General features: G+C 29.3%; 1 long non-coding RNA gene across 2 annotated transcripts; it reads left to right on the top strand.

The window, feature by feature from the left end:
- The first annotated feature begins 389 nt into the window (after positions 1 to 389).
- LOC136079610 (uncharacterized) lies at positions 390 to 4,773 on the top strand. Of its 2 annotated transcripts, XR_010638078.1 has the most exons (5): positions 437 to 458; positions 568 to 1,167; positions 1,246 to 1,469; positions 1,551 to 1,668; positions 3,550 to 4,773. It is a non-coding gene; the product is annotated as an uncharacterized LOC136079610 (long non-coding RNA). The 2 variants fall into 2 exon arrangements; XR_010638077.1 differs by having other exon boundaries at positions 390 to 1,167.
- The last annotated feature ends 9,799 nt before the right edge of the window (positions 4,774 to 14,572 follow it).

The following is a 14,572-nucleotide window of genomic DNA, read 5'->3' as shown; positions in this document are numbered from 1 at the left end:
CTATTTAATAACCTACTACCAAAGGGAAAATTTACTATCAGTTGTTTGTTTGTTTTTCTGTTTAGTTGACAACAATGAAGAGAGAGGTATGTTTAAAAGGATTTTTATTTTTTTATAAAGTAACTAAAATGTTTTTTAAAATATTGTTGTTGACTTAAAAGTAAAACAGTAGGTTTTTATAATTTTATACAATAAGCCCAAGAACTTAGGTAATACTTAAAATTATATTGTCAATAATAGAGAAAAAGTTTAAAATTCTCAGTAAGACAGCTTCTTATTATTTTACATCAAGTTAGTTTAATTAAAATTTATTTTCTTTAGTTGATCAAGAGAGAGCTAATAAAGGTATTAGTTATATTAGTTTAGTGAATTTATTTTTAAAAATTTAAGTAGATATTTTAATGTCTATACATTTAAGTGGTTTTATTGTTTAGACACAGAATTGAAGACTGAAATAAGTCAGTGTTTTTGCTATTAGATAATTGTTAATAGGAATTTGTTTATTTGTACTGTAACTGGAATTTTAAAACTTCAAGTACTTAAGCTTTATTTTCTTTTTTCTTTTAGGAGCGTTGGAAAAAAAACTAAGTATAAGTTACGTGATTAGTATAGTTAAATAAAGCATTTATATCTGTACACTCAGTAGTCCAAGTCAGTTGTCACATTTTAGAAATTGTCCAGGAGAGAGTAAATAGCAAAATAATTAGTCTTTATTGGCTTTTTTATTCTTGATGGTTAAATTTATGTTTTATTTAATTTGTCTTATTTAATTTGTCTTGAGGCACATGAAATATAATTTTGACAAAAATAAAAAGTTAAATAAAAAAAGTGAAAAGTCATTTCTGAACTACAGACGTTTTTCCTTTGAACATTATGGGGACACCAGACCCTTTATATTGACCAAATTTTGTTTCACATTGTTGCAGGAAAACAGTCTTTATACCTATGTAGATACTGAAAAACTAAAAAGGTCTCATACATAACTCATTTTCACAAAAAACTGGATAACCGACCTTTGTCTTCTGAGGTACAGATATTAAAATTTAAAGTTTATTTTAGTTTTTTGGTTTAGTTTATAGTTAATTTTAGTTTAGTTTTTATTAGTTTTAGCTTCAGTTATCTTTTTTCTTACTTTAGACAACTTCATGGAAGAAATGAGGGGAATAGGTAAAAAAAATTATAGTTATATTTATTTATATGTAAATATAATTCTATCAATTATTCTGAGGTATATTTTGTATTTAGTGTCTGGTAGAAGCATAACTGGTAGGGCTGTGTTTTAAATTTTATATATTTTTTACGGAGAAATATGTGCAATAGGTGAAAGAATTATTTAATATAAGTATGACATTTTTAAACTGTTTGCATTTTACTCATATTTTTATTAAAATTAAATTTCTCACAAGTTTAACTCTTTAATTTTCTTTTTTTAATTTTATTTTTAGCATCCTCTTCATCCTGTGAAAATGGTGAGGTTATGCTTTATATTTTGATTAAAAAAATTGTAAATATTTTTAAATTTTATTATATCCTTCTATTTGTAATTTTAGAGTCATTAACATTTGAGGAATACCAAAGATATCGCTCCCAACACCCAGGGCCTCTCTCGGAGAGGTCCTTCAATAAGTGGCAAAGTAATGGCGGTATGGATGAGCCATCCTTCAAATGGTACATAACATAAGTATATTTACATAAGAAAAGTTTAAAAAAATAGTAAAAAAAGACTTTATCAAAATATTAATAGTTTATACTAAATTACAAACTAAATTAAGAACAGTATGCCTAACTTACCAACTCGCCTTTTAAGGATAACTAAAAAAAAAAAAAAAAAATAAACAAAATAAAAATTAAAAAAGAAACTTAACCAACAATATATATATATATATATATATATATATATATATATATATATATATATATATATATATATATATATATATATATATATATATATATATATATATATATATATATATATATATATATATATATATAAATATATATATAAATATATATATATATATATATATATATATATATATATATATATATATATATATATATATATTTATTAGTATAAACACTTATCTAATTTTTTCTTACTTCTACACAGTGTTTCACCATCAGTAGGTTCATAAGGTAGAATTCTTCCTGTTGAAACTACTGATGGTGAAACACTGTGTAGAAGAAAGAAAAAATTAGATAAGTGTTTTCACCAATTTGTTGCTCTGTTCTTTAGGAACATTGACACACTAACATAATTTATATATACAATATATTCTTGCTTACCAAGCTGTTGCTTCAGATCTAAAATAGAAAAAACATTTTTAATTTAATTTTAAAAAAAAAGTGAAAAAGAAAATCTAGATAATAAAATCAAACTTTCTTATTACTTCATTGCTAAAAAAATTAGGACGCTGTTCAGTGGCGGATCCAGCATTTTTTGATCTTTGAGATAGCTAACTTCCAGACATGGAGCTAACTCCAAACATATACATGTTTATACTTATGTCAAATAATGAGGGTTTGCAAAAAATTGCGATGATTGGAGGCTGGGAACAAAAAAGCCCCAAAATTTTTGCTACATCTGCCCCAAACGTGAAAGCAACAAGTTAATGAAATATTTTTTGTATTATTCTCAACTAGACTTATATTCATCGATAATTTTTAAGTTTCATAGTGTTATCTCTCAGCGTTCAAAAATTATGACCATATAAAGTTCAAACCCCCCTCAATTTGAGGGGGGTTTGAACTTTATATGGTCATAATTTTTGCCTCCAATCATCGCAATTTTTTGCAAACCCTCATTATTTGACATAAGTATAAACATGTATATGTTTGGAGTTAGTTCCATGTCTGGAAGTTAGCTATCTCAAAGATCAAAAAATGCTGGATCCGCCACTGCTATTATAATGCTTTGAAAGTGTTTTACCTATGTGAAAAACTACCAAAAGAAAATTATTCAGTTACCGGATAATGAGGTCGATGAAGCTAAATGAAAATGATATTTATTGCTTGTTTTTTTATTAAATAAAAAACAGAAAAGTAACAAACCCCAAATAATGACAAAAATTATTAAAGTACATTATATAAACATAGAACAAATGTAGTGATAGTGGATTTAATCCAAAATTAGAAAGAACCTTTAGAAAAAAGCTTACCGCTTTTAAATCTACAAAAATTTCCAACTTACATTTTTTTATCTACATTTATCTATAATAAAATATGAATTAATGAGTTACCATTATTTAAAGTTGATCCAGAAGCAACTAAAATAAATTATCAAATAAAAAGTTTATTTATATAATCTTGACGATAATGTTGAAATAAACAATATTTATTGCTTGAAAAGTTAAGTAACAAATGTAATTCAATTATTAGGTTGCTGCAAAAATAATCTCGTTTTTCATATTTTATATTTTTGGATGAATTTTTGAATAAATTTATTATTGGCAGATGTCATGCTATATGTTATTTAAAAGCGCGTTTTTCGCTTGATCTAGTTATCGTATTGGTTTTGTTTTATAATAATTTAGTCATTTTTTACAGGACGTCAAATCTATCATGGACAAGAGACAAATTCGCACGATTTTTCTGTTCCAGTTCAAGATGGGCCGAAAAGCTGCCGAGACAGCTCGCGATATCAACACTGCATTTGGCCCAGAAACCACTAACGAACGTATGGCACAGTGGTGGTTCAAAAAATTCCGCAGCGGTGAGGAGAGCCTTGAAGATGAAGAGGGTCGCGGACGCCCGTCTGAGATTGATGACGATCAATTGAGAGCCTTAATCGAAGCCGACCCGCGCAAAACCATACGAGAGGTTGCGGAAGAACTCAACGTTCATAACTCAACAGTTGATCGCCACTTGAAGCAAATAGGAAAGTCAAAAAAGCTTAGCAAATGGGTGCCGCACGAACTGAACGAAAATCAAAAAAATCGTCGTTTTGAGGTATCGTCTGCTCTTCTTCTGCGCAACAAAAACGATCCGTTTCTCGACCGGATCGTGACGTGTGATGAGAAATAGATCCTCTACGACAACCGACGACGTTCCGCGCAGTGGTTAGACCGCGATGAGGCCCCACAGCACTTCCCGAAGCCGAATCTCCACCAAAAGAAGGTTATGGTGACTGTTTGGTGGTCTGCAGCCGGTCTCATCCATCACAGCTTCCTGAATCCTGGCGAGACGATTACGGCAGAGAAGTACTGCCAGCAAATCGACGAAATGCATCAAAAGCTCCGATGTATGTGCCCGAGATTGGTCAATATGAAGGGACCAATTCTCCTCCACGACAACGCCCGGCCGCACGTCGCACAACCGACCCTGCAGAAGTTGAACGCATTGGGCTACGAAACTCTGCCTCATCCACCATACTCACCGGACCTCTCGCCCACCGACTACCACTTTTTCAAGCATCTCGACAACTTCCTCCACGAGAAATGCTTCAAAAGCCGAGACGATGTCAAAACGACCTTTGATGACTTCATCGCTTCCAGGACTTCGGAATTTTACGCTACCGGCATAAATAAACTTGTTTCTCGTTGGCAAAAATGTGTTGATTGTAATGGTTCTTATTTCGATTAATAAAGTTTATTCTATGCTGAGTTATGTTTGTTCAAAGTTAACGGTTGAAAAACGAGATTATTTTTGCAGCAACCTAATATATTAAAATAAACGTACGAAGTTACCTGTTGTGGCTGGTGCAACTGAAGTTATAACTATATAAAAAAATATTAAATAAAAAAGCTATTTTATCTATCTTATCTATTTTATCCTGATGATTATGTTTAAATAAACAATATTTATTGATTCTTTTTAAAATAAAATAAAAGACATTACTATTTGCAGTAAAATAAAATAAAAGACATTACTATTTGCACCAACTGATGATGCTACCACACCTAAATGACAAAATTTATTAAAATATATAAAACATATTCAATGATTTAAAAGAATATTCAAAAGAAGCTTTTAAATCTACAAAATTTAAGTCCTTACTGAGTTCTATCTGTCTGTCTAAAAAAAAAAATTGAGATAAAATTATATATAATAAAATTGCTAATGCTACATTTGTACTCAAATAAAATCTAAATGATAAAACTTACTTAAGTCGCTGTCAGCTTGCCTGTCTAAAAAAACTTTTTATTCTCATTAATCCTAATCTATAATCTATAAATAAACTTACTAATATAAACTATAAATAAACTACTATATACTATATAAACTAATATAAACTATAAATAAACTAATATAACTATGTTACTAATATAAACTATAAATAAACTACTATACACTAGGGTAAAAATATATGAAATCATCCAGACCATGACACCCTTACGTCTCAGAATTTGTTTATTTTTACACCACTTGCAGTCCATATCAAAAAAATAATAACTGCGAAAATTTTAGTTAAAAATACCAATGGGTTCCAGAGATATCGTCACTTGAAATAATGCTGACTCAGCATTTTAGTGATTTTCTGAAGCGACTACAAAGCAACTTTGACATACAGTATCTTCATAATGGCTTGGGGAAGTTTCCTAAAATTTGGTACTCTAATAGATTTTAACTTGAGAAATCCAAAATAGCACTCTTAAGACTCGATTATCTCAAGAAATGCCTCATTTGTCCAATTTTGTTCAAAATTATTGACTTGTAAATTAGTGATTTTTGGAGGTAAAATAAAGACTGTGGCCCAAAATCCCGAGTAAAAAGTTTAATTGTATATCATTATTTCATCTTAGGTCTACTGAAAAAAATTAGATTCATCAATTGTCTCTCTAATCAAAATTTGCATTTAAAAATGGTGTCTTTTTAGAAAAATTTAAATTTTGTAACAAAAGCAATTAAAATATTTTTTAAAACATTTATTTGAATAAAACATCAAATAGTGTCATTTATTGACTAGTTTAGGACATTTATAGTCATGGGCCAAGGGAGATACCCTCCCCTCCCACGGGAGGCCCCTCCCCCAATCTCCCTAGATTTTTTTTTTTTTTTTTGCATAAAATGAATAAATAATGCAAAAACATACAATTTAATTTTAATTTTGAAAAAAAAAAAAAATTTCATTATTTCAAATTGGTGACCTAAAACCTCCTTTTATATAAAAAACAAACATAAGTTTTGTTTTGTTCTTTTTAAAGGTATTTACTTGTTTGTATTTTCTTAAAGAATTACTTTTAATTTTATAGTTTTTATATTATTTTGTTAGGTAATAAATAATAAAAATAATTAATATGGAGAAATGTGACATTGGAAAAAGTCTTAACATTCATTGCCACAAAACTGGATTTTCAAGAAAACAAGGTTTTGTTCAATTTAAAGATCTTCCTTGTGAACAACAAGAAGAAATAATATGGCGAGCAAATTTAAAGGAAAAATATAGTTCAATAAGAATTATATGTTGTTATCATGAGCAATTCTATGGAAAATATTTTGAGAGAAAAATTACAAAGTGTTGCAATCCTTTTGGAACACACAAGGAAAGTAAAAACATTGCTATAAAAGGTAATCTTACCTTATTTACAACAGAATTGATATGGAAATTAAAAGAAAACAATTTATTATTTATAAAATGTTTGATAATTTCAGTTATTTTAACCACGTAAAACTAAATTTGTTTTTTAGGTAATATAAAGATTTCCATAGACATGGCAAACTATTTGCAAAAAAATAATGTTTATGTAACCCCAGGTTGGAAATTCTGCAGTAAATGTTACAAAAAAGCAATAGAAACTGATGAAGATTTAAATTCACAGGAGGAATGGGAATCCAAAAGTGAGAAAAAAATTAAGTTAGATACCACTATAGAATTGCTTGGAATTTCACCAGTCAAACTAAAAAGTCTTTCAAAACACAGCAAATTGCCTGTAGCAAAACAAAAGTTTAAGAACACTATTGACAGAGTTGCAAAAATGGTCTCATTAGCATATAATATTAAAGAAACTTTTTTAACAACAGAAATAAAAAGCCCCATTTTAAACAACAATATTAACAATGACCATGATCTAGACATTTTAATGTATGAAATAAAAAATAAAATTTCAGAGACTGACTCTTATTGCCATAAGGTGCAAATGTTAACACTCGCACCAAAATCATGGACACGTAAAAAGATATCAAGCTACTTTGAAGTGTCTGAGTATCTTGTTCGAACAGCAAGAAAAGTTAAAAATGAGAATGGAATTTTATCATTACCCGGAAAAAAAACTGGAAACCCACTTTCACCAGAAACAGTTAATTTAGTAATTAACTTTTATCAAAGTGATGAATTTTCAAGAATGATGCCAGGAAAAAAAGTAAGTGTTATTATGTAAGTATTAAGAAAAACCAACATGTTCAAAAAAGATTATTGCTACTCAATCTTAATGAATTACATGTTGCATTTAAAAAAGACTACCCTAACGCCAAAGTCAGTTTGTCAAAATTTTGTACTCTTAAACCTAAATGGTGTATTACAACTAATGCGTCAGGTACCCACAATGTATGTGTTTGCATACATCACCAAAATACAAAATTTCTCATTGATGCCATTAGGTGGAATAAAAGTTATAAAGATTTCATGGCATTGATTGTTTGCTCTCTTGAAAATGCAGAATGTATGTTGCATCGATGTAACCAATGCCCTGGTATTGAAGTGTTAAAAAGTTTTTTAGTGCAGGAGTTTATGGACCATGAGCATGAAGAAGATGTAGTATTTAAGCAATGGCAGAGTACCGATCGTACAACACTTCTTTCACAGTCATTGCCACTAGATGAATTTAATGATTTATTATGTGACAGCATTGACAACCTTACCACTCATTCATATATTGCAAAAACACAAAGTAGATACTTAAAAAACTGTAAAGAAAATCTTAACCAAAACGAATGCTTAATTTTAGGAGATTTTGCTGAAAACTATCAATATGTTGTTTAGGATGAGGTTCAAAGTTATCACTGGAGCAAAAGTCAATGCTCACTTTATACAATTGTACTTTATTTTATAGAGAACAAACTTCTCAAACATAAATCTTTTTGTTACCTTTCAGAAGATGTTGATCATGACACAGGATTTATTTACAAGACTCAGGAAGATATAACTAGATATATCAAAGAAAATCTACCTGATGTATCAAGTGTGAAATACTTTTCCGATGGTTGTGCAGCACAATTTAAAAATTTTAAAAATTTTATCAATCTTTGTCATCACAGTAAAGACTTTGATTTAAATGCTGAATGGGTATTTTTTGCTACCAGTCATGGTAAATCCCCCTGTGGTGGTATTGGTGGGACTGTTAAAAGAGTAGTATGTCAAGAAAGTCTAAAACAAATAACTACTGGGCAGATTTTAGATGTTAATTTAATGTACTCCTTTTGTAAAGCCAAGATAAATGGAATTTATTTTAAGTTATTTTTAAAAGAAGAAATTGATCAAACACGAGCACAATTAGAAAAAAGATATTTAGGTGGAAGAACAGTTCCTGGCACAAGGATGTATCATCATTTTATTCCAATTGCTCCAAACACTATAAGTTATAAAAAAATAAGTACTGATGCATGCACTGAAATATTTGATATTCCAAAAAGCAAACAATATGTAGATATTTCATTAAATATTAAAAAAATGGATTATATTGCATGTTTTTATGATGGATTTTGGTGGGTAGGGATTGCTGAAGATGTAAGTGAGCTTGATATAAAAGTCAGATTCATGCATCCACATGGACCAGGTAAAAACTTTTTTTGGCCAATGAGAACTGATGAGTGTTGGGTGCTCAATTCTGAAGTTATATGCCTAATTTCTACACCGCGAACAATATCAGGTCGTACATACAACATATCTGATTTAGATTTGAAGAATATAAACTGTTGGTTACAAAAAAAAATTAATTATGTTTAAAATAATTTTGTTTTTATTTTATTTACCTATTTTGCATTTAAAATGTCTTTTATTTTTTTCAAATTCTTGAATTGTAGGCTGAGAAGGAGGGGTGGGGGTTTAAATAAATCACAAATCACTCCCATCTTATTATGTCAATGACTATATTAGTCTAAAACTACATAAAGATATCGATTGTCAAAATGTTTTAAAAACATTTTAATATCTTTGGTTTTAAAATATATGACTTAAAATCGTAAAAAGATCTTTGAAATAAGAGGTAAGTATTTATCGATTTGAAGTTACGCAAATAAACTGTTTCTCAAACTTAAACTGAAAAAAAATGTTTTTAAAATGTATTTTAACAACCAACTATTATTTATTCATTTTATGTAAAAAAAAAAAAATAAAAAAAAATCTAGGGAGATGGGGGGCGGCGTGGGGGCCTCCCGTGGGAGGGGAGGGCGTCTTCCTTGGCCCATGACTATAAATATCCTAAACTAGTCAATAAATGACACTATTTGATGTTTTATTCAAATAAATGTTTTAAAAAATATTTTAATTGCTTTTGTTACAAAATTTAAATTTTTCTAAAAAGACACCATTTTTAAATGCAAATTTTGATCATGTATTAGAGAGACAATTGATGAATCTAATTTTTTTCAGTAGACCTAAGATGAAATAATGATATACAATTAAACTTTTTACTCGGGATTTTGGGCCACAGTCTTTATTTTACCTCCAAAAATCACTAATTTACAAGTCAATAATTTTGAACAAAATTGGACAAATGAGGCATTTCTTGAGATAATCGAGTCTTGAGGGTGCTTTTTTTGGATTCCTCAAGTTAAAATCTATTAGAGTACCAAATTTTAGGAAACTTCCCCAAGCCATTATGAAGATACTGTATGTCAAAGTTGCTTTGTAGTCGCTTCAGAAAATCACTAAAATGCTGAGTCAGCATTATTTCAAGTGACGATATCTCTGGAACCCATTGGTATTTTTAACTAAAATTTTCGCAGTTATTATTTTTTTGATATGGACTGCAAGTGGTGTAAAAATAAACAAATTCTGAGACGTAAGGGTGTCGAAAATTATTTTTTTTGGATGATCTCATATATTTTTACCCACTATATACTTACTAAAAAGGCCTTCAGCTCCTTCTAACTGCCCTAAAAAATGAAAAAATACTTGCTTAAAATGATCTAAAAGACTGAAGACAAAACACTTTACTAAAAAAGAAACATTGTACTAAAAAAAACTATTTTACCAGTCATTTTAGTTTTAACTTCTTCTAAAAAAAAAAACAGAAAAATAAAAACAACAAACAACAAACAAATTTTAGTTTTTAAACAATGAACAACATCAATTCCACTTGAAACTAAAAATTTATCAGCTCCAATCGGCTGAAAGACCTTGCTTGAAAGACCGCGTGGTGTAAAGAAACGCTTTTAGAAAAGCCTAGAAAGTTCTTTATTAAAAAAGAAAGTGAAATGACACTAACACTATTAAATTACAGTATTCATATTTAGAAGATTAGATAAATTACAGTATTCATATTTAAATAGTACTAAAAAAACTATTTTACCAGACATTTTATTTCTAACTTCTTCTAAAAAATGAAAAAAGGCTATAAAAATTAGAAAAATAAAAACAACCAACAACAAACAAACAATTATTTAAATTTTTATTTTAAACAATGAACAACATCAATTCTTCTTGAGAATAAAAGGGGGCGACTGAATAAGTGCGAATTTCATAGCTGCGAATCTGCATAAGTGCGACTGGCATAAGTGCGAACTGGCATAAGTGCGAACTGGCACAAGCGCGAACTGGCATAAGTGCGAATCACTTGCAAAAACTGGCATAAGTGCGAACTAGCACAAGCGCGAACTGGCATAAGTGCGCCAAAAGAATTTGCAAACATTGGCATAAGTGCGAAACAATTGCAAAAACTGGCATAAGTGCGAACTGGCACAAGCGCGAATTAGCATAAGTGCGCCGAAAGAATTTGCAAACATTGGCATAAGTGCAAATTGGCATAAGTGGCGAATTGGCAAGTTCGCACTTATGCCAATTCGCACTTATGCCAATGTTTGCAAATTCTTTCGGCGCGCTTATGCCAGTTCGCGCTTGTGCCAGTTCGCACTTATGCCAGTTTTTGCAATTGATTCGCACATATGCCAGTTCGCACTTATGCCAATGTTTGCAAATTCTTTCGGCGCGCTTATGCCAGTTCGCACTTATGCCAGTCTTTGCAACTGCTTCGCACTTATGCAGATTCGCAGTTATGAAATTCGCACTTATTCAGCCTCCTCAATAAAAGTACATCAGCTCTAATTCGCTAGCTGACCTTACTCGAAAGACCGCATGGAAAATATAACCGCGCATAAAAAGTCTAGAAACTACTTAAAAACTAAGAAATAGTGTATTTTATTGAATACAGAACCGTAAGTAACAATACGAACAATAGGCAAAACTATGCGTAACTATGCGCACTAATAATAATAATATTCATTAGCGTATTAATATTTAGATAATATAAATATTTATAAATATTATAAATACTATTCTAAAATTTATAAATACTATTTTTCAAATATTCTACGAATATTTTAAAATGTATTCTGCAAAATAGAATGCTCAATGTTCTTTAAAGAATAGGTAAGCAATATATAATAGAAGTCAAAAGTACGCCTCGATTTGAAATTATAAACAGTTGCCGTAATTATAGTTTGTGTACGTTTGACTTCTAAAACAGATTTTTTTTTCCGGAGATAAAATAAATGATTAGAGAAATACAATAGATGACAGGGATATAACTTGTGTTGTAATCTCGATTTCTATCGAATGATTTTTATTATTGATATCTGTTAGATATTGCTATATATAAAACAGCAAAAAGTCACATGGAAAAGATCCAATCTTTTCCATATGACTTCCCTAAGAACTCGCGCTGTACTTTTGAGTTCTATTGCACGATTAGTTCTTTTGATATGTTGGATACAGCAATATAAAAAATAGCGACAAGTTATTTCTTTCAGTAGCGATATAACAGATATCAGATATACAACTCGCATTGTATTTTTGACTTCTATTGTATGATTTGCTCTTTTGATATCTTTACATTAATAGCTGTACTTTTGACTTCTATTACAATATTTTTACTTTTGATGGCTGTACTTTTGGCTTCTATTATATGATTTGTATTTTTAATAGTTGTACTTTTGACTTCTACTACGATTTGTATTTTTGATAGCTGTACTTTTGACTTTTATTACAAGATTTATACTTCTGATGGTGTTTTTTTGGCTACCGTATATTTTGCTCTTTTGATAGCTGTACTTTAATAGATGTACTTTTGACATCTATTACATGATTTGTACTTTAGATATCTGCTTTATATTGCAATATATAAAATAGCGAAAAGCTCTGCCTTTCATTAGCAAAATAGAACATGTCAGAGATTTAACTCACACTATACGTTTGACTGTGCTGTTGATATACGAGAGAATTTTTTTTAAATCTTAGTTTAAAAAAAACTAGTAACCTAACTCTGCAAATTAGGCCATAAAAACCACTTATTATGAGTATAACAATAATTATTACTTAGACTGGGTGAATAAATATGAGCAATTGTTTTTACTCAGTAATTGCTCAGCCTTACGTGAATAAAAACTTGAGCAAAGTTGTTGTAGATTAAAAAAAAAATTCTCTCGTATATCATCAGTACAATCAAACGTATACTGTGAGTTAAACCTTTGACATGTTCTATTTTGCTAATGAAAGACATAGCTTTTCACTATTTTATATGTTGCAATATAAAGCAGATATCAAAAGTACAAATCATGTAATAGATGTCAAAAGTACATCTATTAAAGTACAGCTATCAAAAGAGCGAAATATGCGATAGCCAAAAATACACTATCAAAAGTGCAAATCATCTAATAAAAGTCAAAAGTACAGCTATTAAAAATCCAAATCATATAATAGAAGCCAAAAGTACAGCCATCAAAAATCCAAATCATATATTAGAAATCAAAAGTACAGCTATAAAATACAAATCATAATAGAAGTCAAAAGTACAGCTATTAAAAATACAAAAAATATAATAAAAGCCAAGAGTACAGTCATCAAAAGTACAAATCATGTAATAGAAGTCAAAAGTACAGCTATTAAAGTAATGTAAATTGCTTAACTTTACGTGAATAAAAATATGAAGAAAACTGCTGAAGTTTTTATTCAAGTAAAGCTGACCAACTATTGAGTAAAAAGAGCAATTGCTCATTTTTATTCACCCAGCCTAATATGAATAGCTGTAACATGACAAATAGCATTAACTAGTTTTTTAACGTTTCCAAAAAACAAAAGTATTACCTTGTGTTGAATTTGAGCTCTTTTCCTAAACTGTTGGCTCATTATTAATAAAGTAAATTTGAAATCATCAAAATTTACTAAATTGAAATCATATTTCCACAGTAAGGAAACATTAACAAATTAGTCGAATAGCAGAACTAAATAAATTAAAAAAAAAATTATAAAAAACAAACAATAAAAACAATAAAAATCTCTAAACCTTCAAAGGTTTTTAACCAAAGTTTCTAATTATAATAGTAATAAATATTTAAACATAAATAATGATTTTTTTTTGTTTTAAACAAGACTGAAGATGAGGGCTATAGAGCATAATAACAATTAACAGAACATTCAAAAGATTGAGAGCACTTAGGAATAGACACAGTATAAGGACAAGACTTAATTGAATGACAAAAAATGACGAAAAAAAAGTAGAAAACTTATTTTCTACTTGCTTTAGAGCAACTACTATTGTAATATTTGAAGGCATCATTAAAGAGTATCATTGGAAGATCCTCAACAGATATGACAACAGTATTTCATACAAAGACAGATTAGAGATTTATAGAGATAAAGAATAGAATCCGGAGTAAGATATCTGAAGCATGATAAAGAGATGCCACCTTAGCTAATTTTGTAATGGATTTGATATGTGGTTTCTAGGAAAGATCAGAAGTAAGACATAATTCTAGACAACGCAATCTAGATGACTGATCTTTACCATTCATAGATGAAAAATAATCCAGATTATTGCAATAACGATTAGCTGAAAATAATTTAGTTTTATCTGAGTTAAAGGTCACCAACCAATGAGAGCGCCATTCCATGCCAGGAGTAAAATCAAAAGCTATAATGCCCCATCCAAGCAATCAGAGTGTTGACTTCTAATAATCAGATATCATCAGAAATTATCAGGTATCATCAGAAAATAATGAAATTTTCTATAATGAAATTTTCAATAATGATCTTTCAGAAATTTTCACCTTAGATGTGAAAATTTCTGAGAGATCATTATTGAAAACTATAAGAAAAATCAGAGGGCCAAGGATAGAACCTTAAGTCAACCCTGACATTACAGTAAAGGAAGAAGTCAAAAGTACAACATGAGTTCTATATCACTATTGAAATATATAGCTGAATATATAGAATGTATGAAATAATTGAATAAATGAAATATAGCAATAAACTAGAACTTTAGAATATAACAATAAATTAGAACTTTTCTTGAAATTGACGTTTCAAGAAATGTACAAAGGAGCACTTTAATTAAAAAAGGGGCACTGTTAACATTAACATTAAGTTAAGTAATATTATATAGAGATATTGTTAACAAATGTTAATGCATAAAATAAC

Source organism: Hydra vulgaris, chromosome 04, assembly GCF_038396675.1.
Source record: "Hydra vulgaris chromosome 04, alternate assembly HydraT2T_AEP".
Taxonomy (NCBI): domain Eukaryota; kingdom Metazoa; phylum Cnidaria; class Hydrozoa; order Anthoathecata; family Hydridae; genus Hydra; species Hydra vulgaris.
This window is presented reverse-complemented; position numbering and strand designations above follow the sequence as displayed.